The following is a 27308-nucleotide window of genomic DNA, read 5'->3' as shown; positions in this document are numbered from 1 at the left end:
CTTTACTCAGAGAGTGGTTGGGATGTGGAATAGACTGCCTGCTGTAATAGTGGAGTCGGACACTTTAGGAACTTTCAAGTGGTTATTGGATAGGCACATGGAGTACACCAGAATTACAGGGAGGGGATAGCTTGATCTTGGTTTTGGAAAAAGCTCAGCACAATATCCAGGGCCGAAGGGCCTGTACTGTGCTGTACTGTTCTATGTTTCTATTTTTCTGGAATAGTTTTACAATATTTATCCTGATTTATAATTGCATTAAGGCTTCTCCCCTACATGTTTGAGTAATCTTCTTTAGTCAGAAGTGGAATTCCGGACTTCCACATTGCACCTTAAAAATCTTTCTTAGAGTTATCTTTCCTCTTCTCTCCCTGACGCTCCCCAGCAGCTCCTCCCACCCCCCTCCCCATTCCCCCACCCTCAAGTCTCCTTCTGTCTCCTTTCCCTTCTTTCCTTTTCTGTTCCTCAATCCATCTCTAGCCTTAGCATAAAGTTCCATTTGGTGCTTTGCTTTGCTAAAGGCTACCACCCACGCTGGTGGATCTTACAATTCCACCGATGATGCACCCCCATCACAGGACTCTCAGTGGTGAGGGAAACCCTACTGACAACGGCAGGACTATAAGATTCCACTGTCAGGGAGTGGTGTGCCACCTCCCGCCACTGAGAAACACACTGCGAAGAGGGAAGAAAATCCCTTCCAATAAGTACAACTTCCTACTTCCAATCTATAATCGGCAGCATTTGGGGTATATTTTTGAAATTATCCCCTGAAAATCAGAAAGATCAGTCTTTTTAAATTCACTCCTCATTAAAAATAGTTGCCTGTTATTAAAGAACTTTAGTATTGCTGAACGAAGAGACACGCTGTCAAAGCTTTTCGTCTTGCACTCATCAGGACAGATGTAAGGGTACCAAGTCTCAAAGGGAACTATATTTATGCACAGCACTCTCTTCCCGTCAAGTATGAATTGTTGTTCCCTTTGAGATTTGGCATTTTTCATCTGTCCTGATAAGAGTCAGATGAAATGCTGTAACAACATCTCTTACAGAAACAAACAAAGAGTTGAATTCAGCTTGTAATGCAATGTAGAATGAAGCTTTAAGTAATTGGTACAGCTTCTACACACACATGCGTACGCATTAATATTTTACCTTTATAAGAATTCCAATTATGAAACACCAACCTATTTAGTAGCTAATCATTTGATAAGCATTTGTACTGAGCGTTTTGATACAGTAAACAAATGCGGATAATGTTTCATTATCTGCAGAGCTCTGGGAATTATACCAAGTTAAACAGGCCACGCTTTTCATTTTAGTAAATCTTTACACAGAAAGCAGTGTTGCTATCTTGTTAAGAAAATGCTGCATTTTGCTTTGGGTCTTCACAGCATACAACATGTTGTAAGTAATTTATCTGAATAATTCATAAGAATATTGTAAATATTGTCAAGTTGTGTAATAAATTATTTAGGGTATTTGTAGGCTTACTGCAGCAGCTTTGTATTACATAATAGGTAATATGAACACAAAGGTCTTTTTCCATCAAATCACTCATTGTAAACTCAGTTTAGTGAAAACTGCTGTGAAAAACTGTCTCAATAAATTCAAATTAGCATTAATAATAAAAGAATACTTGTGTTGTTGCTGCTCTGAGGTATGCAAATGTGACCATCTGGTAGATATACTGTAGGTAAGACTGTAATACATCTAGAAGCCTTTTCATAACCAATATGTAAACTATTGCCATGTTATAAAAAGAATACAGAGACAAGGAAGAGGGTGCAAAATAGATTGGGAAAGATTGTTCCAGGAAAGCATGTGCATACCTATCTGGAGAGAATGAATGAGTTGGGATGCTTTTCTCTCAAAGTGAAGACTGAAGGGTGACTGAAATAGGGTCTATAAAGTTACAGACCATTCAACAGAATGGACACAGAGATAGCTTTTCCACTAGTGGGGCAGCAGCAAAATTATTGATTTAATTGATATAAAACAGTCACTAAAGGACGACTGGTAATGGGATTCAAGATTATGGGGAAAAGGTGAGAGAATGGGACTGAGAAACATATTAGCCATAATTGGCCTAATTCTGTCCCATATCTTATGGTCTAAACCAAATAGGGGATGCTTTTACCATGGAGCGGTGAGAATGCGGAACTCGCAACCTACAGGAAGTAATACAGGTAAATTGGATAGAGACATTCATGAGGAGATTGGGAAACATGTGAGGCAGAGTGCTATGAAGGGTTAGGCTGATAGATTTCGATGAGGAGGGATGGGTGCATGCTCGCGTGAAGCATAAACACCAGTATGGCCAAATGCCCTTTTCTTTGCTGCGGCTCTTATGCAATACATGTTTTGCAGAGGGTTGCTAAGCTGGTAGTGAGAGAGAGGTAGCAATTTGTACCAAAGCTACCTTGCTTCACATGGCTTGAACTGCTGCTGTCATCAGCTGCCTTCTTTGGGAGCCCAGAAACCTATCTCATCTGCTCCTTACTTATTCCACCAGCATTTCCAAGTTCGCATTTGAGAATTTTGGAGCTCTTACAAGTCTCGGTCCCCTCCACGTCTCTGTGCCACATATATGCCATAGTCTGCTCTGAAAATCTCTCAGTCCTACCCAAAAATTTTCTTGGGAATAGGAGAGGAACATTTTGAAGTAAAGTTTATTTATTAGTCACAAGGAAGGCTTACTGTAATTAACACCACGGTGAAATTACTGTGAAATTCCCCTAGTCGCCACAGTCCGGTGCCTGTTTGGGTTAAGGCACCTAACCAGCATGTCATTCAGAATGTGGGAGGAAACAGGAGCACCCGGAGGAAACCCACACAGACATGGGGAGAATGTGCAGACTTCACACAGACAGTGACCCAAGCCGGGAATTGATCCCGGATCCCTGACGTAGTGAAGCAGCGGTGCTAACCACTGTGCTACCGTGCCGCCCCCTTTTTGGTAAGTGTTCTGTCCATTTGAAGTTGCTTTTTAATCCTATGATAGCATGGTTTTCTCCACTCAGTGTTTACCAGGGTGGTGGGTGCATGATATTGGCTGCCAGTGGTGGTGGTGGAGGCAGATTCGATAGGGTCTTTTAAAAAGAAAGAACATAAGAAATAGGAGCAGGAGTAGGCCATCCAGCCCTTCGAGCCTGCCCCGCCATTCAATAAGATCATGGCTGATCTGTCGCTGCTCAGTTCCACTTTCCCGCCCTCTCCCCATAACCCTTAATCCCCTCTCCTATCAAAAACCCATCAACCCGCGTCTTAAAAATATTTAGCGAGGCAGCCTCCACCACTTCAACGGGCAGAGAATTCCAGAGATTCACCACCCTTTGAGTGAAGAAGTTCCTCCTCAACTCCGTTCTAAACCGCCCCCCTTTTATCTTGAGGCTGTGCCCCCTAGTCCTATTGTCTTTTTTGAGCGGGAAGAGTCTTTCCACCTCTATCCTATCCATCCCATTCATCATCTTATACGTCTCAATGATTATTATTATACGTCTCTTTTAAGAGACTTCTGGATGAGTACATGGGACTTAGTAGGATTGAGGGTTATAGATAAGCCTAGTAGGTAGACATATGATTGGAGCAACTTGTGGGCTGAAGGGCCTGTTTGTGCTGTAGTTTTCCTATGCTCTATGTTCTATGAAATTAAACATAGGGTTTACACTGCCAGATTGCTTGTGTAAATAGAGGTGTGAAAAATGCGGTGGGGATTGTCAGCACTCAGGCAGAATCATGTCCTTATGACACTCACATGTTTTAAAAGGTGCTGAAAAATTTCAAGGCCAACTTAACGCTTGTCCTGCCAAAATGTAACTGTCCCCTTAAGACTGAAGAGTTTAATGGTATGCTTTGTACTACTCGTTCCAAAAAACAACTCTGGATTGAGATCACTGGGGCACTTATTGGCATGTTAGATATAATGAAATTATAATTAAGCAGGGGTTGGTCAATCAATAAGAATGTTGAACACAGCATCATTAATAAGCATTGAATAGACACCCCAAACTCATTTTAATGTGTTTAGTGATTTTTATTGAGTGTGTTGGAGTGAAGAACTGGGTTTCCACTATAATCACTCGACATTGACTATTGTATTTGCATTTGGATGTTGACTAATGAATCACCTTTAAAATTTCAACATATATTTTCACTCAATAGTCACAGAATAATAAAATCCCGACACTGCAGAAGGAGGCCACTCGGCCCATCGATTCTGTGCCGACCACAATCCCACCCAGGCCCTATATCCATAACCCCATGCATTCACCCTAGCTAGTCCTCCTGACACTAAGGGACAATTTAGCATGGCCCAATCTATTTAACATGCACATCTTTGGATTACGGGAGGAAACCAGAGCACCCGGAGAAGACCTGCGCAGACACAGGGAGAAGGTGCAGACTCCACACAGACAGTGACCCAAGCCAGGTCCCTTGGGCTGTGTGGCAGCAGTGCTCATCACTGTGCCACTGTGCCATCAATTAAAATAACAACACTGTTAAAAATACTTGTGTTTCATTCAAACGTTTGGTTGGTTGTTTAGAAGATTGAAATGTATATGATTCTGAGACGGCTCAACACTGTGAGAATGTTTTGTCCCGTGAGGGAATCTGGATCTAGGGGGCACAATTTCAAAATGAGAGAGTCTCTCATTTAAGGATGGAGATAAAGACCAGAGTTCTCTAACCCAGCCCGCCACTGCAATTTTGGCAGGCAGGCTGTGGACAATGTGAGGACCCATTGACGGTTGGATGAGTATTTCCAGCTTTTAGACCAGCATGACTGGAGAATTCCAGCCAAGGAATGCCATGGTGGCACAACGGTTAGCACTGCTGCCTTGCAGCGCCAGGGACACTGGTTCAATTCTGGCCTCGGGTGACTGTCTGTGTGGAGTTTGGACATTCTTCCCACATTTACATGGGTTTCCTCTGGGTGCTCCTGTTTCCTCCCACAGTCCAAAAACAAGTGTGAGATAATGCATTTTGGAAGGTCCAATGCATGTAGAAATTATACAGTAAATGGTAGAACCCTTAGTAGTATTGACAGGCAGAGAAATCTGGGCGAACGTGCCCACCGATCACTGAAAGTGGCAACGCAGGTGGATACGGTAGTCAAGAAGGAATACAGTATGCTTTCCTTCATTGGTCAGGACATTGAGTATAAAAATTGGGTCATGCTGCAGCTGTACAGAACCTTAGTTAGGCCTCATTTTGAATATTGTGTACAATTCTGGTCACCACTCTACCAAAAGGATGTGGATACTCTGGAGAGGGTACGGAAGAGGTTTATCAGGATGTTGCCTGGTCTGAGGGTATTAGCTACAAGGAGAGGTTGGATAAACATGGTTTGTTCTCACTGGAATTACAGAGGTTGATGGGTAATCTGACAGAGGTTTACAAGATTATGAATGGCATGGACAGAGTGGATAGTCAGATGCTCTTTCCTAGGGTAGGAAAGTCAAGTACTGGAGGACCTAGGTTTAAGGTGTGTGGGGAAAAATTTAGAGGAGGTGTGCGAGGCAAGTTTTTTATACCGAGGGTGGTGAATGTTTGGAACGCGATGCCCCGGGAGGCGGTGGGAACAGGTACGATAGCAGTATTTAAGACCCAACTAGACAAATACATGAATAGGATGGGAATGGAAGAACATGCCCTCCGTAAGCACATACGGTTTTAGTTTAGGCAGGCATCATGATCGACGCAAGCTTAGAGGGCTGAAGGGCCTGTTCCTGTGCTGTACTTTGTTCTTTCTTCTGAGTGTAGGTTAGGTGGATTGGCCATGATACATTATCCCTTAGTATTCAAAGGCGTGTAGGAAGTGTAGGTTATGGGGATTAGCCATGGTAACTGCACGGGGTTACGGGGATTGGACAGGTGGGCCTGGGTGAGATACTCTTTCGGAGAGTCGTTGCAGATTTGATGGGCCCAACTGACTCCATCAGCACTGTAGGGGTTCTATGGTTTCTGTTTTTATTTCACATATAAACATTTCCCCACTGTCCGGGTCACACTGACTGGCATTGCCAAGGGTGGATGGGAAAATTTGGACAGCCATAAAATGTCTCACCTGCAGTGATGCTCAACGATGTTGGGGCTGGAAATCTCCCCTTCACCTCCCCCCACACCACCACTCCCCCCCCACCTCCCCCCCCACCCCGCCTCAGAATCCGCAGTAATTTCCTTTTGTATTAGTGTTTTGATATGCTTTGTTTAATTGGAATTATAGTTTGTTCTGAGCTTGCTTCACTCACCTTCAAAGTTACCTCAAGCATTTATCTGCTATTTTTCCATCTCACTCAATGCTTCAGGACTCCTTGATTTGATTTGATTTGATCAAATTTGATTTATTATTATTGCATGCATTTGAATAGCATAAAAAGTACTGTTTCTTGCACACTATACAGACAAAACATATCGTTCATACAGAAGGAAAGGAGAGAGTGCAGAATGTAGTGTTACAGTCATAGCTAGGGTGTAGAGAAAGATCAGCTTAATGTGAGGTAGGTCAATTCAAAAGTCTGACAGCAGCGGAGAAGAAGATGTTCTTGAGTCGGTTGATACGTGACCTCAGACTTTTGTATCTTTTTCCTTACAGAAGAAGGTGAAGGAGAGTATATCCAGGGTGTGTGGGGTTCTTAATTATGCTGGCTGATTTGCCAAGGCAGCGGGAAGTGTAGACAGTGCCAATAGATGGGAGGATGGTTTGAGTGATGAATTGGGCTTCATTCATGAGGTGTTGGTGGGCTTTTTTAACTATAGTATCAGCATGGGGGTACCACAGTAGGTTATTGATAATCTGGACACCTAAAAACTTGAAGGTCTCGACCATTTCTACTTCATCCCAGTTGATGTAGACAGGGGCATGTCCTCCACTATGCTTCCTGAAGTTGATGAATATCTCCTTCATTTTGTTGACATGGAGGGAGAGATTATTGTCATTGCATCAGTTCACCAGGTTCTCTATCTCATTCCCTTACCCTTTCTCGTCATTGTTTGAGATCCAACCCACTTCAGTGGTGTCATCAGCAAACTTGAAAATTGAGTTGGACAGGATGAAGTCCTGAATGCTGTCATGTTGCTGAGCCAATGGATTGTCCCAGAGGATTGGGGGGAATGCCTGGTCCTCAAGTGTGAAACTTTTTTTTGGATGCAAGTGAATTACGGGATACAGGAACTGAGAGGCAAAGCTGTGATAGAGATTCAGCTGTGACTTTATTGAATGGTAGAGAAGAGTTGAGTCACTACAATATCTACTCTTACACTTGTTATTTATGTTCTCTACCTCACACTTTGGTCAGTGGATGTTTAAGGGGTATTTTTCAATCCATTATCTGTACTAAAGAACAATCTTTCTTTTCATCTAATACTTCAGGAGCTAGGATAGGAAAATCAATGGGATTTTGTTGGCATTTTCATAGAATCATAGAATCCCCAGAGTGCAGAAGATGGCCATTCGGCCCATCAAGTCTATACCATCCACAATCCCACCCAGGCCCTATTCCTGCAACTGCACACATTTACCTTGCTAATCCCCTGACTCTAAAGTGCAATTTAACATGGCCAATCCACCTAACCCACACATCTTTGGAGTGTGGGAGGAAACTGGAGCACCCGGAGGAAACCCACGCCAACACAGGGAGAATGTATAAACTCCACACAGACAGTGGCCCGTGGCTGAAATTGTACCTGGGATCCTGGCACTGTGAGGCAGCAGTGCTAACCATTGTACCACTATGCCACCCCAATATCCTTCTACATCTGCCATGTGTGCCAACTATTCAGTGATCGCTGAGGAGTCAACCTTGATGAAAGAGTCTGCCTTCTTCCTGTCCTTTCTAATAGTTCTAACCTTCTGAATGAACATAATGGAGCATGGGGAACACTGCAACTCTGTAGAGACAAGAGGAGATTTTGCAACTTGTGACTCGGATTGAATGAATCCCAAATGAAGAATTAATCAACAAGATTCCCCCTTTTAGTAGCTTTTACTACAAATTCGCAAATGGCACATGGAATACAGCATTTCAAGAAGGCAGCTCACCACCACCTTCTCAAAGGTGACTAGGGATGGATAATAAATGCTAGCCTAGTCAGCGACGCCCATGTCCCACGAATGAATGAAAAAACTTTAATACAAATCAGGATCCACGTAGATTAAGCATGAATTAACAGGCCATTTACTGGAGGTATGAACTATAAGTTACACATGGAGTAGTAGATACAGTAAAGATTACCTCACAGGCAATTTTTGCTGTATCTACCACTCCATGGTACAACAGCACCTTGGGGAGTGGCGGTTGTAGATTGGGTGACCACGTAAATGCTGAGATGACGAGGGTACAAAAGGAGTCATGTATTAGGAGGGTGAGAGCTGCCTGTTGACCTCCCTGGAAGCCTTCTCTTAATTCATCCAACTTCAACCACAAGATATTTTGGTTACCTCAAACCCAGGCGTTTTTTTGTCTTGGTGCCCGAGCCTCGTTCAGTTCAACAATTTCAGATCATGACCACTGCCTGCTATTTACTCAGATAGAGCCTGTTGATGACAGCTCTGCTGTCCCATTCACACTTCTTCTAGACCATCTTTGGTATCTCCCCTTGTCCTTGTTTATCACTGATCTTTGACTTGCCCTACTGTCTCCACTACCTTCTGCCCTATGGTGGTAGGTTGGCACAGTGGTTAGCACTGCTGCCTCACAGCACCAGGGACCCGGGTTCAATTCCAGCATTGGGTTGCAATCTGTGCAGAGTTTGCATATCGGTGTGTCTGAGTGGGTTTCCTCTGGGCACTCTGGTTTCCTCCCACATCCAAAGATATGTAGGTTAGGTTAATTGGCCATGCTAAATTGCCCTTAGTATCAGGGGGATTAGCAGGGTAAATACATGGGGATAGAGCCTGGGTGGGATTGTTGTCGGTACAGGGTCCATGGGCCATATAGCCTCCTTCAGCACTGTAATGGTTCTATGATTCTATCACAGTCTCTCCCTAATGTATATTGGCTCCTCCCTGGCTGCTCATAAATCTCTTCAAACCTTCCTGTTCTGATGAAAGACCACTGAACTGACTCTCTCTCTCAAAGAGTCATCTGGATGGGAAACGTCAGTCCTTTTCTCTCCTTACAGATGCTGCCAGACCTGCTGAGATTTTCCAGCATTTTTTCTTTTGGTTTCTGTCAGTCATGGACTACGCAATTACCATTAACTGCTTTTAATTTCAGATTCCCAGCACCTGTAGCTGACAGAAAATAAACATGTGACTTCAGCAAGTGTCAAGACTTACACCAATACATTATTCTTGTTATTCATTTTAGTCTACTGATCTTTGAAACAAAAAGGACACTTGGGAAGAGTGACCTCCCCATTATATTGGTGCTTTCTCTGTTTCACCTGTCAGAGAGGCTGGTATAGACTGGTAACTGGAGCAGCAGGGAGGAGAGAATTACAAGAGCGTCACAGTTACCAGGGTACCCAGAGCAATTGAGAAGCTCAACAGCCAGGAGCTGTTTGACATCAGCTCATGGAGGCTCCATCTCACCAGCACTGAAACATTTTGCAAGACAAGATCTTTGTTCTTGATTCAGACAGGCGGGCAAGGAAGAGGTATGAGTGTGTCTGTGCGCATGAGAGATCCTTTGTAACTGTTCACCTGCCTTGTAAAAAAATGCGGTTCTTATAAGTGTCTTTTTGTAAGTCCATGTGTAAGTTCTTTCAAACATTTTAATAAGTGTAATAGTTAACTAATCATGGAATCCCTACAGTGTAGAAGGAGGCCATTCAGCCCATTGAGTCTGCACTGACAACAATCCTACCCAGGCCCGACCCTTGTAACTCGAAGTAATCCCCCGACACAGAAGTGCAATCCCACCCAGACCTGTTCCCTGTAATGCTCAGTATTTACCCCATTAATCCTCCTAACCTACATATCTTGGGACACTAAGAGGCATGGCCAATCTACCTAACCTGCACTGTAGGGATCCTACAATTCTATGATTTGAAGAGGTGCAGCATGGTGGCACAGTGGTTAGCATTGCTGCCTCATAGCGCCAGGGACTCAGGTTCAATGGCCAGCTTGGGTCACTGTCTGTGTGAACTGTACATATTCTCCCTGTGTCTGCAGGGGTTTCCTCCAGATGCTCTGGTTTCCTCCAACAGTCCAAAGATGTACAGGTTAGATGGATTGGCCATGCTAAATTGCGTGATAGTTACCCTTGCCTAGGTAGGGTAAATGCAAGGGCTTATGGGGATAGGGCCTGGATGGGATGGTGGTCAGTGCAAATTTGATGGGCCGAATGGCCTCGTTGTGCACTGTAGAGATTCTATGATTCTATGATCTTAAATCGTCAATTTAAGAAAAAAACAAAACGCGCTGAAGTTATTAAGAGTTGCTTAATGCTGGCAGTTGTTGCAACAACTTGCTGGGGCAATTGTGTTAAGAGGAAAGTGTGAATTATTTGCAAAGATTTGGGTTCAGACCTTAGAGAGGGTCAAGATATTACTGTAGATAGACAAAGGTAATGGGGGAGGAATCTTACGTACCCCGCCACTCTAATTAATTTGTGTGCATTATTTATTTGGGTTGCATTTTTGCAGTTCTTGCAATTGTACTTGCTTCTTTCACTTTGGAACATGTTGCATTGAGTCTTTAGTTGACAGGGCAACTGGGGGGAGGATTGAAAGCACTGGGAAAATTTCTGTAATAACCATATTCTGCAGAGTTGGCTGTTCATCTACCTTTGAAAAGCTCTCATGGGGGTCGGTGAGTTTTGTGTTTTACACCATTATAAACTCATTATAAAGCAGATTATTGAATTTATTTCCTTGCTTTATTGGAAGATACGTTTTATTCTGTGTTTATTGGGAAACTCAAGTTTTTAGTCTCAGAACGGATGTACTTGTGAATCGGAATGTGTTGTTCAATCTGTGCCCATTAAAAAAGCTGCACTGCTGGAAATAGTTGTTATGAACAAACAAAATTAACAAGCGTGTGTATATAATTAACTATTGACACACACGCACAAATAAATAACAACACAGCAAAAACTGCCCTCTGGGTGGGTTAAATACTTGCAAAGCTCTTGCAAACATTCCAAAAGCTGTTTGCTTTTCTTTGTAAAAGGCAAGACGATGTGGGAAATTCCAGAGCAGCCCCAATTTTCATCACTCCCATCACTGCTTTCCTCTGCTATGGACCCAAACTCTGGAATCCTCTCCCCAGCCTTTCATCACTTTGCCTTTCCCTCTTTTAAGACATTCCTTAAAATCGTAGCCAAAGCCACAAATGATATTCTTCCATAACTGCAGTGTATTATTCCTCCTTGACACCTCTGACACCCCATAAAGGTTATGGGGATAGGGCCTAGATGGGTTTGAGGTTGGTGCAAATATGATGGGTTGAATGGCCTCCTTCTCACAATAGGCAGCACAGTGGTTAGCACTGTTGCTTCACAGAGCCAGGGACCCGGGTTCAATTCTGGCCTTGGGTGACATTTTGTGTGGAGTTTCAACGTTCTCCTGTGTCACCCAGATTTCCTCTGGGTGCTTTGGTTTCTTCCACAGATTTGCGGGTTAGGTGAATTGACCATGCTAAATTATTCCTTAGTGTCATAAGACGGTTAAGTTAGAATTAGCAGGGTAAATATGTGGGGTTAAGAGATAAGATCTAGGTAAGATGGATTTGCCAAGCTAAATTACCCCTTGATGTCCAAAGGTTAGGGGGGATTAGTGGGGTAAATATGTGAAGTTAGGGGGTAGGGTCTCACTGGGATGCTCTATCTGGTATAGGCTTGATAGGCCTAATGGGCTGCCTCTGAATGTAAGTTTCCATAAGATGCTCTGAGAGAGAGTCAGTGCAGACTTGATGGGCAGAATGATCTCCTCCTACACTGTAGAGACTCTAATACTGGAATTTTACTGCCTCGCTCGCCCGAGGCCAATGGAGAATGCCGTTCTGCGAGCCTCGCCCACCCCCGATTCCGGCATGGAAGTGCCGGTAATATTGCAGCCTAAGATTCTGTGATTTGGCATCATTTTGCATGTCATCCTCCTATCATACTTCTTCTCACTTGCCTAACTCAGTGGTTTGCCGTCACTTGGGTTCCATGCTTACCTACCGAATTGTAACCTGAACATCTCAGCGGTGACATCTCAACCCAGTGCTGCACTGTTGTCTTGAGAGGACCGCACAGAGTCCATTGGTTACTTGGTTCAGACAGGTCTTCCTCTCAGAAATTGTTGATCTTGCAAGAGCATTTTACAGCATGGGGATAAGTTCAAAGTGGCTTCACTATTAATATTCTGTATGTGTGTTTTATGATGATACTGGATAAGCATTATAGAAAAGTAAACTAAAAAAAATAATTTAGACAGTTGACCAAGCATTCATTTTGATTTACCCTTGAGAAACGGTGATGGGCCTTTTCAAACTTTCATTTTTTTATACACAGATAATAGACTTAGAATCATAGAATCCCTACAATACAGAAAGAGGCCCTTCAGCCCAATGAGCCTGCACCAACAACAATAATCCCACCCAATACCTATCTCTGTAACGCTGCATATTTACCCTGCTAATCCCCTAACACTAAAAGGCAATTTAGCCCTCCCAATCAACCTAACCCGCACATCTTTGCACTGTGGGAAGAAACCCACACAGGCACAGGGAGAATGTGTGAACTCCTCACAGACAAAGCTGGCATCAAACCCAGTCCCTGCTGCTGTAAGGCAACAATGCTAACCACGGTGCCACTGTGCTACCCTTATTACAGTCTGTTCAGGTGGCACAGTGGTTAGCATTGCTGTCTCACAGCGCCAGGGATCCGGGTTCAATTCCGGCCTCAGGTTACTGTCTGTGTGGAGTTTGTACTTTCTCCCTGTGCCTGCGTGGGTTTCCTCCAGGTGCCCTGGTTTCCTCCCACATTCCAAAGACGTGCGGGTTAGATTGATTGGCCATGCTAAATTGCCCCTTAGTGTCAGGGGGACTATCAGGGCAAATGTGTGAGGTCACAGGGATAGGTAGGGCCTGGGAGGGATTGTGGCTGGTACAAACTCGATGGGCCAAATGGCATTCTCCTGTACTGTAGGGATTCAATGATTCTCCGTTGTACTCTGCGTAGTGAAAGGAGTTTGGAAAGGAGTCCTAAAATTTTGGCTCAGTGATAAGGAAGGAAAGATCAAAGAATTAAGCTTGGCTTTCATTGGAGAACAAAAAAATTGAGAATTGTTAGGATCGAGATATGAAAGTCATAGATGATATTGATATAAGCAGATTATTCAATGTAAAATGTGGTCCCAGGTTTAAAGAGTAGAAAATTGTGCTGTTCAAGATTATGAGAGACAAGTACAGAGTGGATAAGGAGCAGCTGTTCCCCTTAGTTGAAGAGTCAGTCACAAGGGGACATAGGTTCAAGGTGAGGGGCAGGAGATTTAGGGGGGATATGAGAAAAAACTTTTTTACCCTGAGCTCAATGACTGTCTGGAATGCGCTGTCTGGGAGGGTGGTAGAAGCAGGATGGAATTTAACCCTGGAAAATGTGAGATGATATACTTTGGAAGGAGCAATTTGAAAAGAAAGCACTCAATGAACGGTCAGACACTAGGAAGTTCTGTGGAAACTTTTAAAAAAGTATCCGGGTACTTGGCACATTATAACATGCAGGGCTATGGGCTGGCGGGTGGGACTAGGTGGGAGCTCATGTGTTTCTAATGTGTCAGTGCGGACTCGATGGGCCTCTCCTGCACTGTGTGATTATATAATTTTTGGATTGTGGGAGGAAATCGGTGCACCTGGAGGAAAGCCACTCAGACAATGTGCAGACTCCACACAGACAGTGACCCAAGTCAAGAATCAAACCTGGGTCCCTGGTGCTGTGAGGCAGCAGCGCTAAACACCGTGCCGCCCCTACAACACCAATATAAAGAAGAGATATTGTCACTTTGTAAGTTGCATCTCGTGTTCTTTTGCATACACAAGTGATTTTGTAAATCTGCAAGCACACAACAAAGGTCTAAGCAAGTGGACATGTTGTGGAGATGCCGGCGTTGGGCTGGGGGAAACAGTAAGAAGCCTCACAACACCAGGTTAAAGTGGGCTCACCTGACGAAGGAGCAGCACGCTGAAAGCTAGTGGCGTTTACTACCAAATAAACCTGTTGGACTTTAACCTGGTGTTGTGAGACTTTTTACTAAGCAAGTGGGAACAGGGTTGATGAAACGTAAAAACAGAAAATGCTGGGAATAATCAGGCAGGTCAGGCAGCACCTTGTGGTGAGAGAAATGGGCCAGAATTTTACCGCCATGCCCCGCTCCGCTCCAAAACCAGGGTGGGCACAGCTTGCAAAATGGGATTCTCTGTTGGCCTTGGGTGAGGCTCGTAAAATCCCATCCATGGATTCAACATTTGAGGTTGATGACTGTTTGATGGATAAGACACTCTATACTTCCCTGCGTTTTTGACCCGTGTACTGCAATCAATTTTGCTTTTGCCTATACTCATTTAAATGTAAAAAAAACTCCCGTGTCATTTTTATGGAACGTCTGTTCTGCGAAAGTATAACATCTCATTTCACTGTAGCTTTTTAATCTGTAATGCATACTTAAAAAGCAGAATATGATGGCTCTTTTACACCTTTATAAATGCTAATCTGTTGAACTGACTCATTTAGCTGAACAATTAACACCTCATTATTCAGTGTCTGGCAGTGTATTGCAATTTTAATTGTTATACTCAAATGTTTATGTTAGGGAATTGCTTTAAATGGAACTGGTTTTGCAGTATGCTGAGACTGCTGGTGCTGCGCAGTTGAAGCTTCTCAGAATCCTAGAAATCCCCATAGTACAGAAGGAGGCCATTTGGCCCATTCAGCCTGCACTGACAACAATTTCACCTAGCCCCTTTTCCTGTGACTCCACATATTTACCCTACTGATCCCCCTGACACTAAGGGATAATTTAGCATGGCCAATCCACCTAACCTGCACATCCATAGAATCCTTATAGTATAGACGGAGGCCATTCAGCCCATCGAGTCTGTACCAACCGCTATTCCACACAGGCCCTATTCCCGTAACGCCACACCTTTACCCTGCTAATCCATCGACACTACAGTCAATTTTAGCATGGCCAATCCTCCTAACCTGCACATCTTTGGACTGTGGGAGGAAATCGGAGCACCCGGAAGAAATCCGCACACACAAGGGGAAAGTGCAAACTCCACATGGACAGTGACCCGAGGCCAGAATTGAACCTGAGTCTCTGGCGCTGTGAGACAGCAGTGTTAACCATTGTGCCATCGTGTCACCTCTGCTCTTGCAGACAGCATGTTGAGTTCAGGAATGGGGAATGAATACATAAATGCTTTGACTTTGGGGGAGTGAGGTGTGTCAGGAAGTGTAGGGAGAGGATGTGCGCATTTGGACAAGCAGAAGCTTCATTTTTATGTCTACATTCTGGCCTGTTACACACCCCTGCTTCTTTCTCCGCAGATGCTGTCAGACCTGCTGAGATTTTCCAGCATTTTCTGTGTTTGTTTCAGATTCCAGCATCCGCAGTATTTTGCTTTTACCTAATTTTCAATTTGTTCCCCTGAAAATAAACCTTATTTGTTAATTTGTGAGAACATTACAATCATTCTAAAATGACCATCAGACAAATTACAATAATATTCAGGCTCTGTAAATACATCAGCTAACATTCTGAGATACTTCAATATAGTCAAAGAAAAGTTTCAGACATTTTACTATGGTCTTACAAATGTTGCAAAGTTATTTTAATGGTAGAAAAAGTTGCACTCTGAGGTGCTTCAGTACAACTGAGATACATAGATCAAGCTTATTTTGCAAAAAATATGCTTTCGTTATAAATCTGTGAGAACTTTATAAACATTCCACATGCTTTGACCCGATTTGCATTGCTTCAGTGCTGGCGGTCATGCCTTCAGCTGCCGTGCCTCTGAGTTCTGGAGTTTCTCCATGAACTCTTCCTTGAGGGTGACATGGTAGCACAATGGTTAGTACTAACGCCTCACAGCACCAGGGGCCTGGGTTCAATTCTGGCTTTGGGTGATGGTCTGTGTGGAGTTTGCACATTCTCAACGTGTCTGTATGGGTTTTTTCTAGGTGCTCCAGTTTCATCCCACATTCTGAAAGACATGCTGGTTAGGCACATTGACCATGTTAAATTTTCCCTCAGTCTTCCAGTCTCATCAATGTCAATGGCATTTTGCATTGTTTGCCAGACGGTTCTGTTGGTGGGACGTAGGGTGGGGTGATCACCATCACCATTAGTGGGACTGGAAGATCCAGCTGGGGTGAACAACAACTGCTGGGCTGGGCAACAAAAAATGCTGGGTTTACCAGTAACAGCCACATCCCATGACCATATATTTAAAAAGTGTACAAATCACAAGGAGAGCATTAAGAGGACGATTAGAAGGTCTGATTTGTGGGAAAGGGAATACCAGTTTGACAAAACTAGGCAAAAGTGTTGAGTGCATTTATAATTCTTATAAATGCGATGCTGTTTCTTTCTGATTCAATAGGTATTGTTTCTGTGGTTGGAAACTAAATGGATACAGAGTGTAGAAGCTAATCAATGTAAAAATGGAAGGGGAAAAGCAGCATGAACAGGTAGGTACATCTGAATTAGCCACTAGGCCATTTGGCCCATCGAGCCTGCTTTGCCATTCATTAAGGTCATGGTTCATCTGATTGTGGCCTTAGCCCCTCATTCCTGCCCACCCCCGATGACCATTCACCCCTCTTGTCAATCACGAATCTGCCTTAAAATATTCAATGACCACCAATCTCGAGGGGATGCCAAAGATTCATAGCCCTCTGAGAGAATATAACTTATTGTAATCTCTGTCTTAAATGGGAGAACCCTTACTTAAAACTCTATCTCCTAGGGCGACATGGTGGCACAGTGGTTAGCACAGCTGCCTCATAGCGGCAGGCACCTGGGGTTCAATTCCTGGCTTGGGTCCCTGTTTGTGTGGAGTTTGCACATTCTCCCAGTGTCTGCGTGGGTTTCCTATGGGTGCTCTGGTTTTCCCCCACAGTTCAAAGATGTGCAGGTTGGGTGGATTGGCCATGCTAAATTGCCTCTTATTGGCAGGGGAACTATCTAGGGTGAATGCAGGGGGATTATGGGGACAGGGCCTGGGTGGGGTAGTAGTTGGTGCAGTCTTGATGGGATGAATGGCCTCCTCCTGCACTGTAGGATTCTAGTTCGAGTCTGCCTGTGGGAGAAACATCATTTTGGCATCCACGCTGTCAAGTCCTCTCGGGATCTTATATATTTTGATATATTCAGTGACCCTGTGGCTGCGTGGCCCTTTCTCTGTGTTCTTTTGGTACCAACGACATAAACCAAATGTGAGTCTTTGCTATTAATGACAGAAGCAGAGAATTGGCCACTGATACTGTATAAAGTAAACACAATCATTTGTGACTCTAGCCTTTGAAAACCTGATCAAATTCCTCTCTGTTGTTGTAATGGAGATAGAAACATAGAAACGAGGAGGAGTAGGCCATTCAGCCCTTCGAGCCTGTTCCACTATTCATCTTAACCATGGCTGGTTAATAATTCAATAACCTAAAGAGAACATGCTGGAAAATCTCAGCAGGTTGGGCAGCACCTGTAAAGAGAGAAAAGAGTTGGCGCTTCGAGTCCAGAAGACCCTTTGAGGGAGGAGGAGGGCTCACGATGCCTGGCAGAGGGGTAAGTAGGTGGATGAAGAAGATTGCAAGGTTGCATGATAAGCTCACAAACAAGGGGGTTAAAGAGATACCATATCATTTACTGGAGGGAATGCAGAAAGACTCCAGACATAATGGGTAGCGATCCAAATTGAGCACAGGTGCCTTGCAGCTGGTGGGCTCGGGGGGAGCGGAGTTGAGTCAAAGAACTGACTTTTTTTGGGGCTGCAATCCTTTTCCTTCTGTGTTGTTGACATCCTGCACAGCCTGGTGAAGACAGGTGTGCTGGAGAGAGCAGTATGAGTGTGCTAGACTGGCGTTCATATATGGCGCCGGAACCATCAAACCTGTCAGCCAAATTGGGTTGACCAATCAGCCACCAGCCTGCTGGGTGAGTTGGAAGGGAACTCTCCCCTGCATAATTTATGAGGTTCTGAGCACAGCATCTGGTTTGGGGTCCTGGGATTCTGGCCGATAGGACAGGCACCGCTAGTGCCAGCCGCCATTGTACTTGGTCCCAAAATGGGAGAATTGCGCTCTTTGCTGCTTTAAGAGCAAAGAATAAAGAGCAAAGAAAATTACAGCATAGGAACAGGCCCTTCAGCCCTCCAAACCTGCATCAACCATGCTGCCCAACTGAACTAAAATCCTCTACCCTTCGGGGAACCATATCCCTCTATTCCCATCCTATTCACGGATTTGTCATAGAGTCATAGAGGTTTACAGCATGAAAGCAGGCCCTTCAGCCCAACTTGTCCATGGTGCCCTTTTTTTTAAAAAAACCCCGAAGCTAATCCCAATTGCCTGCATTTGGCCCATATTCCTCTATACCCATCATACCCATGTAACTATCTAAATGCTTTTTAAAAAATAAAATTGTACTCACCTCTACTACTACCTCTGGCAGCTTGTTCCAGACACTCACCACCCTCTGTGTGAGAAAAATTGCCCCTGTGCGCATTTTTGTATCTCTTTCCTCTCATCTTAAACCTATGCCCTCCAGTTTTAGACTCCCCTACCTTTGGGAAATGATATTGACTGTCTACCTTGTCTATGCCCCTCATTATTTTATAGACCTCTATAAGGTCACCCCTCAGCCTCCTACACTCCAGAGAAAAATGTTCCAGTCTATTCAGCATCTCCTTATAACTCAATCCATCAATTCCCGGTAGCACCCTAGGAAATCTTTTCTGCACTCTTTCTAGTTTAATAATATCCTTCCTATAATAGGGTGGCCAGAATTGCACACATTATTCCATGTGTGGCCTTACCAATGTCTTGTACAACTTTAACAAGACATCCCAACTACTGTATTCAATGTTCTGACCGATGAAACCAAGCATGCTGAAAGCCTTTTGCACCACTCTGTCCTCCTGTGACTCCATTTTCAAGGAGCTATGAACCTGTAACCCTAGATCTCTTTGTTCTGCAACTCTCCCCAACACCCTATCATTAACTGAGTAAGTCCTGTCCTGGTTCAACCTACCAAAATGCATCACCTCACATTTGTCTAAATTAAACTCCATTTGCCATTCGTCAGCCCACTGGCCCAATTGATCAAGATAATGATGCCCCCTAAAAGTCACTATCATATCTGCTTCTATTACCTCCCCTAGCAGTGAGTTCCAGGCACCCACCATCTTTTGTGTAAAAAATGTACATCTCCTTTAAACCTTGCCTCTTGCATCTTAAACCTGTGCCCCCTAGTAATTGACTCTTCCATCCTGGGAAAAAGTTCTGACTATCCACTCTGTCCATGCCCCTCATAATCTTATAGTCTTCTATCTAAAAATCTATTATTTTTTTCTAAGAATAATGGTTTAAAATGAACTATGTCAAGTGTGATTGATGGCACAATGCCAATGAATGGGCTATATTAATAATCCTGATAATGTGCTTACCAGGTTAGGGTGGGGGGATGAGGGATAGTGGTGAGTTGGGGGGACGGATGGGAGGGGGTGTTGCAGTTAGATCAGTTATCTAAATGGGTAGCATAGTGTTCATAGTGATGCCAATAACACTGGCCTTACCCAGCTGAGGTAAACTTGAGGCCTGCCTCCTCACCATATCCCATGGCAAAGCTGTGGCATTAAGTTCACAGCCCTCGGGTCATAGAGGAGGCTACCTGGAGAAGAAGTGGAATGCTCTCATGTGACTCCCTTTATTTAGCCAAGTTAAAACTGGACCACCGGAAACCACAGAGACTCTTTCTTCTGCATAAATATTTAATTCCAAGAAGATTAGAAGTCAGGAATGTGCTGATGTGACTAATTGTCCTTCATCATGCTCACTAGGACGTGTTTATTGGTGCTTCAACACTAGGGGGAGCACTTCCTGCACATGTGCAGATGCTCATGGAACAGAATCATAGAATCCTGACAATACAGAAGGAGGCCATTCGGTCTGTCGAGTCTGAACCGACCACAATCCCACCCAGGCACTATTCCCATAAACCCACTTAATTACCCTACTAATCCCACTGACACTAGGGTCAACTTAGCATGGCCAATCCACCTAACCTGCACATCTTTGGACTGTGGGAGGAAACCTGAGCACCCGGAGGAAAGCCACGTAGACATGGAGGGAATGTGTAAACTCCACACAGACGGTGAGCTGAAGCTGGAACTGGACGTGGGTCACTGGCACTGTGAGGCAGCAGTACCAACTACTGTGCCATTCATGCAATGGCACAGCGATGACTCAGACTGTTGCCTCCATCCGAGAACTTCAACTCCAGTTTAACTTGGATACTCTGAGAGTCTCTGAGAGAGGGGTGGGGGGTGCGGGGTGTGGGGAGGAGGAGGAAGACGGCGAGGAGAGACAGGGGATGGATGGGTGAAGTGGTGATGGGAACACAGAAGGGAATGAAAAGAGTAGGAAAGGAAGGAGGAGTGAAGTGGCAGGGGAGTCAGGGAAGTGAGGTGGTCATGGAGGGGGGTGGCAGGGGAAGCAGAGTGGGGAATAAAGATGAAAAATGGGGCGATGTGGCAGACTGAGATTTCGGGATACCTCATAATGATGTATGCGGTTAGAGAAACGGTATGTGCTGCCAGTGGGATTGGGAGCAGAATTCCGGAATCCTGTTTGTTTATTATCCACATTTACTTCAAGAATACATCATGTACTTTCAAAGCTGAACGTCACTTTGAACACTTTGTTTGTGATAGGTTTTGGTATTTTAATAATTACCCAATGTATATCTTGATGGCACAAAACCAAATGCAGCCCAAAAGAGATAGAGGAAATTGTAAGCAGAGGAGCCCGCTACATCTGACTTCCTGCCTGGGTGGGAACCTCGTTACGTCAATGGCAAGGGGAATATCTGAAAATAACATCACGCCGGGGAAATCTTGTTTTCCGTGTCGCGCATATCCCCATGTCGCTGTTTGTGTTTATGGCAAATGTGGGTGCAAAATTGCAGCCTTGGTCTCAGTAATGGCAACCATGAATTCTCAATTATCATAAACCTATCTGGTTCCCTTTAGGGAAGGAAATCTTCCATCCTTACCTGGTCTGGCCTACAAGTAACTCTAGATGCATAACAATGTGGCTAGGATGGACTTGCCAGTGATGCCTACATCCCACAATAGAATAAAACATAGATTGGTTCTGTATAATTGAAAGGCTCCAGCAGGAAATAGGGATTGACTTGGACCAGCTCTGCCATATATTACACATGCTTCAGGACTCTTTAGTCTTGCTTACCTCAAGTAACGTTGTAAGAGGGTGTTAATCATTTTATCATTCAGCTGTACAAACAGCATTCACTCTCCGAAAAATGCATTAGAGATGGCACCGTGGTTAGTACTGCTGCCTCACAGTGCGAGGGACCCCTTGGATTGGGTCACTGAGTCTGCATGTTCTCCCCATGTCTGCGTGGGTTTCCTCCAGATGCTCTGGTTTCTTCCCACAGTCCGAAAGACATGCTGGTTAGTATTGTCCATACTAAATTCTCCCTCAGTGTACCCGAACAGGCGCTAGAGTGTAGCGACTAGGGTATTTTACCAGTAACTTCATTGCAGTATTAATGTAAGCCTTCTTGTAACACTAATAAATAAAGTTAAGATCAAGGATACATTTTTGTGTTTAACAAATGGGAGTGCATTGTTATCCTGACAGAAGCCTCCTCAAATTGTAATCCTTTCTTAAGTGCCACAATGCAATGCCTTTTCCATTTACTTGAGCCATTTTGTATCTCTAACACCCCCACGTACCCCATGAACAAAAGAATCACCCCTTTTCCTTTTATCCCTCGCCGCACGAGTACACTCTGAACCACCACTCCACACAAAAAAAAGACTAACATGAATAACAATGGAAAAGCTCCAGGGGATAAGAAGACAACAAGCCATAATATAAGGACAAGGCATCACAAGGTGCAACACAGGTTGGATGTGAGCCGAATGAAAAGTGGCAGAGCAAGTAGAAAAGAGGACATGTCCTCTCTCTGTCTGATCCCAAAAATCCAAGTCAGGCATGGGTTAAAAGTCTGAACCTTTTTGCACTTCCTCCCCTAATGAGCAGGATTTTAATTCTGATCCCTGATGTTGGTCACGCCACCATTTCTGGCTGTGTCTTCTCCTGCCAGTTGTTGTTGAAGGTTGTTGTTGTTGTATCTGAAGGTGCCTTCTGCTCAATCCCAGTGACCAATGCTAAAACGGTCGAACAATTTCTTTGAAGCATTGTGATTTTCGCTCCATGCACGATTTAGAATTTGAATTATTCACAGGAGGAGGCCAGTAGGAATGTGGTGGTGCTTTCTGCCACAACTTTTTTTTATTCATTCATGGAACATGGCCATCGCTGGCTGGCCAGCATTTATTGCCCATTCCTAATTGCCCGTGGGCAGTTGAGAGTCAACCACATTGGTATGGCTTTGTATCACGTGCAAACCAGACCAGGTAAGGATGGCAGATTTCCTTCCCTAAAGGACCAGAAGAAACTACAAAAGGTCATGAACGTAGCCTAATCCATCATGCAAACCAGCCTCCTATCCACTGGCTCTGTCTACACTTCCCGCTGCCTTGGAAAAGCAACCAGATAATTAAAGACCTTACGCGCGTACTCACTTCCACCTTCTTTCATTGGGAAAAAGGTGCAAAAATCTGAGGTCACATACCAACTGACTCAAGAACAGCTTCTTCCCTGTTACCATCAGACTACCTTGCACAAAGTTGATCTTTCTCTACACCGTAACACGACATTCTATACTCTCTCCTTTCCTTCTATGTGAACGGTATGCAAGAAACGATACTTTTCACTGTATACTAATATATGTGACAATAATAAATCAAATCAAATCAATTAATAAGGTAGGCCTCAGATTTACTGAAATAAGTCCCATCTCTTAATGAGCTAAGTCTCAGATAAGACTCATATTTACTGAGGGAAAATTCACATGGGAAGGCATTTTTTTTTAGTCAGGGGGTTGTGAGCCTTTGAAATTCTCTATCCCCGGGGGATGATGGATGCTCAGTCACTGAGTATGTTTAAAGCAGCGATTGACAGATTTCTAAATACCAAGGATGCAAAGAAATATGGGGATACAGTGGAAAAAAGGCACTGAGGTGGATGATCGCATTGAATGGCGGAGCAGGCGTGATGGGCTGAATGGCCTGCTCGTGCTCCGATGCTCCAGTGTTCACAGGGACTTTAGAAAGACTTGGAAGCAATTTTTGAAATTAGTGTGAATTTGGATGGACCATCTGTTGAGCTGCTAATGGCGCCATTGCACCATTTTTTAGGCAAGGGCTAATTTTAATAGGCTGTCAGGCACTGGCTAAGTGGTTGTAGGTAGCCCTCTGTTTGTTCGGAAGAATCTGGTCATTCCGCTGTGAAAGAAGTTCGTGAGATAGAAGTTGGTGCCCAGAGGGAGGGTGAACTGGGGGGCATGGAGGGATTGGCAGAGAACAGCCAAGGTCTTTGGTAGGGTGTGGAGAATGAACTGTCAGAAAAACGTAATGGCCCGTGTTTGCAGAGTAACAAAACTCCACCCTCTTTACCACACTAGCCAAAAAAAAACTACTTCCATCAAATCTTAACTCTCATTTCCTCAATGTTCCATTCAATCTTAAGGAACATACAGGCTGGAATTTTACCAGCCCGCCGGACATGGGAATCAGAGTGGGCGAGAGGCGGATCTTGGAGTTGAGAGGGTTGGCTCATACGGAGAGACTGAGTAGACTGGGGCCATATTCATTGGAATTCAGAAGAATGAGAGGAGATCTTATAGAAATATATAAGATTATGAAGGGAATAGATAAGATAGAAGCAAGGAAGGTGTTTCCATGGCGGATAAAATTAGAACTAGGGAGCATAGCCTCAAAATAAGAGGAAGCAGATTTTGGACTGAGTTGAGAAGGAGCTTCTTCACACAAAGGGTTGTGAATCTGTGGAATTCCCTGCCCAGTGAGGCAGTTGAGGCTACCTCGTTGAATGTTTTTAAGGCAAGGATAGATAAATTTTTGAACAGTAAAGGAATTAAAGGTTATGGTGAGCAGGTGGGTAAGTGGAGCTGAGAGCACGAGAAAGATCAGCCATGATCTTATTGAATGGCGGAGCAGGCTCAAGGGGCCAGATGGCCTACTCCTGCTTCTAGTTCTTAAGTTCTAGGTCTGTTGACCTTGGGTATGATTTTTATGGTTTCGGGACGAGCGAGGCCATAAAATCCCACCTCGCGGGTAGCTTGCACCCCATTGTAACGTGCACCATATTTGACTCTAGGGCTATAGTGAAAGTGACGTGTCCTATCTAAATTAACTTCATGCGAGTGTTTGGGGTCAGGCTGCTTTGAAAGGGGTTAAGGATAGATTGGCGCTTGTGGTGACTTGCGAATAAAGAAGGATATAATTGCCAGTAAAGATGTCGCTGAGCTCTGAGTTGCCTCGATGTGGCACCCACTCACAACCAGCACCCTGAAATAAAAGTCACTCGAACAGCCGCTGGTCGGGTTATTGAATGTTGAGCTCCACTAGGTGGAAAGCGAGCTTCGAAATCAGGACGGAAGAGAACACTTGGCCCTGCCACCTCCCCCACTCGAGAAAATCATTTCCATTGTTTTGCCTGCTAGTGCAGGGATTTTGTTTGCAGGAACAGTTAAAGCGACTTAATTTGATGCCCTGTTCCCGAGGTAGAGCCTGCCAGCTTAGGTAGAGGGAAGCGAGATATGGACGGTTCAAATGAATTAATTTCCACACACTGCAAAGTTACTCTTCTCTTTGACTTACAGTTTGCACATGGAGTGCTGTCGGGAAACAGTAACTTTATGTTTTGCTCCTAAGCTGTTGATCCGCTCTGTCCGTGTGATCTTTGTAAGCAGATAAGGGCAGTGCAGACAGCTCAGAGCCGAGCTTGTTTACAGCAAGGCAGAGGAAAACAGTTAGACGTAAATTAGGGCTGACGGTCTCATGAAGCACAATTGGTTGATCGCAGATTCAATGTGACTGCCCTGAACTGAGCGATGATCCGTACAGTATGCAAAATTCCTTGCCTAGCTGGTCTGTGCCCACCAGCCTTGCAGTAGCTTTCTCAAAGCCCTCAGCTATGTCTTTGAGTGGAACCAGAACTGAACGTGGCATTGTTGTGTCCAAATTCCTTTTGACAACAATCACATTCTTTTAAAAACTTCGTAGATTTTACTTGTCACTGGTTATAAATGAATTTTTGCTACAAAAAAGCAAGCATTTCCCTCTCACCCATATTTTATTTCTAAATAGCAGGGAATGTATGCCACACTGTGCACTACAAGAAGCAACATTTGTGCTTAAAATGGGCCCTATTTTCACAATAACTTCATTGCAGTGTGAATGTAAGCCTCTACTTGTGACTAATAAATAACTTTATTGCTTTCAGCTTTAAAGCAAATATTTATCTTCATCTGGCGCAAGTCAGTGTTTTGTCACTGGCATTGGGTTTCACACGTAGCTTCTTTGTCTGCTTTGTGCAAAGTTTTTAGATTCTCTCTGCCGTATGTATCTCAATGAAGCCAGCCCAGGCACAATAAAAAAGCGGGGATTAGTGTAATGTGAATCCAAATTAGGAACCAGTAGATACTCGATGATCAAAATTCAAGTCTCCATTTAAATAAATGAGATTTGCAGCCTATGCTTATTTCTAATGACCATTTGACATGCAGTATTAGTGATATCCATTGTAGGAAATTCAAAACAATAATAGGAAAAAAATTCATTTTAAATTCCAAGCATTTTATCTTTGAAGCAAATAAGGTTATTTATATCTATATTCGTATTGATATATATGTGTATATACATTTGATTTAATGTATTATTGTCATATTTACTAAGATGCAGTGAAAGTATTGTTTTTTACGTGCTATGTAGGCAAAGCATACCGTTCATAAAGTACATAGGACAAGAGGAAAGGAGAAGATGCAGAATATAGTGTTGCAGTTACAGGTAGGGTGAAGAGAAAGATCAGCATCATTAGACAGTTTAAAAGAAGTAGAATCCAGATTTAGAAACACAGAATGATAATAAAAGATGAAATTTGAGGGTGTGCTGGGGACAACTCACAAGAAGTCGCCACGCGCTGGCGCCATCTTTCTTCAGTATATGTTTGTGTGTAAACAATAGATATGCAATGCTATACCATCTCAAAACCTATCAAAGTGTATTATCCAATTAATTAATGGTTATCTAGGGTATAGTGACTGTTGCAATAGAGCATTAGATGAAAATTTTATGTGACTTCCATATTGCAACAGAATCTTCTCAATGGAATACACATTTCCATGGAGCACAGCTTGTCCAAGATCCTAAGAAACTTATAAAAGGATTTGAACGTAACCCACCCATTACGCAAACCAGCCTCTCATTGACTCTGTCTACACTTCTCACTGCAAAGCAGCCAGCATTATTAAGGACCCCACGCACATCAGACACACTCTCTTCCACCTTCTTCCATCGGAAAAAAGATGCAAAAGTCTGAGGTCCCGTACCAACCACCTTTTTCTCTGCTGCCATCAGACTTTTGAATGGACCTACCTTGCATTACGTTGACCTTTCTCTGAACCCTAGCTATGACTGTAACACTCTCTCGTTTCCTTCTCTATGAACGGTATGCTTTGTCTGTATGGCGCACAAGAAACAATACATTTCACAGCATACCAATACATGTGACAATAATAAACTAAATCAAATCAGCATCTGATGACACCAAACCTTCCCTTGCAGATTGTGCCGTTGTAAGCAAAAGGGTAAACACAAACTAGCTGTACCATGGGATATTCTTACAGGAGAATTTTCTTTCACCTCAATCAATAGACTATAAGTCATGCATGTATCAGAGAACGCAGCACAGAGAACAGTTGGATATAGCACAGTGATAAATACGTTCTGGTGAAGAACCAAATGTGCAGAACAAGCTATCTGCACAGATACAAGAATCTTACCTAGCCTATTAAGCCGTCATTCCCTCTCAAAACTTCTGTGTGCTTCTGTTTTGATTTTTGCTTGCTGGCTTTCATGCTTGCTCACTTTATCCAAGATTAAAGAATTGCTCTGTTAGACATACGTCTGACTCAAAGCATATTTTAAGAATTGGCGGTTCTGGCAGTCATAGAAGAGAGATAAAAGCTGATGATTCTCATGTCTG

Source organism: Carcharhinus amblyrhynchos, chromosome 8 (genome assembly GCF_965287045.1).
Source record: "Carcharhinus amblyrhynchos chromosome 8, sCarAmb.v2.hapA, whole genome shotgun sequence".
Lineage (NCBI taxonomy): Eukaryota > Metazoa > Chordata > Chondrichthyes > Carcharhiniformes > Carcharhinidae > Carcharhinus > Carcharhinus amblyrhynchos.
The sequence above is the reverse complement of the archived record's forward strand: the minus strand, read 5'-3'. Positions refer to the sequence as shown.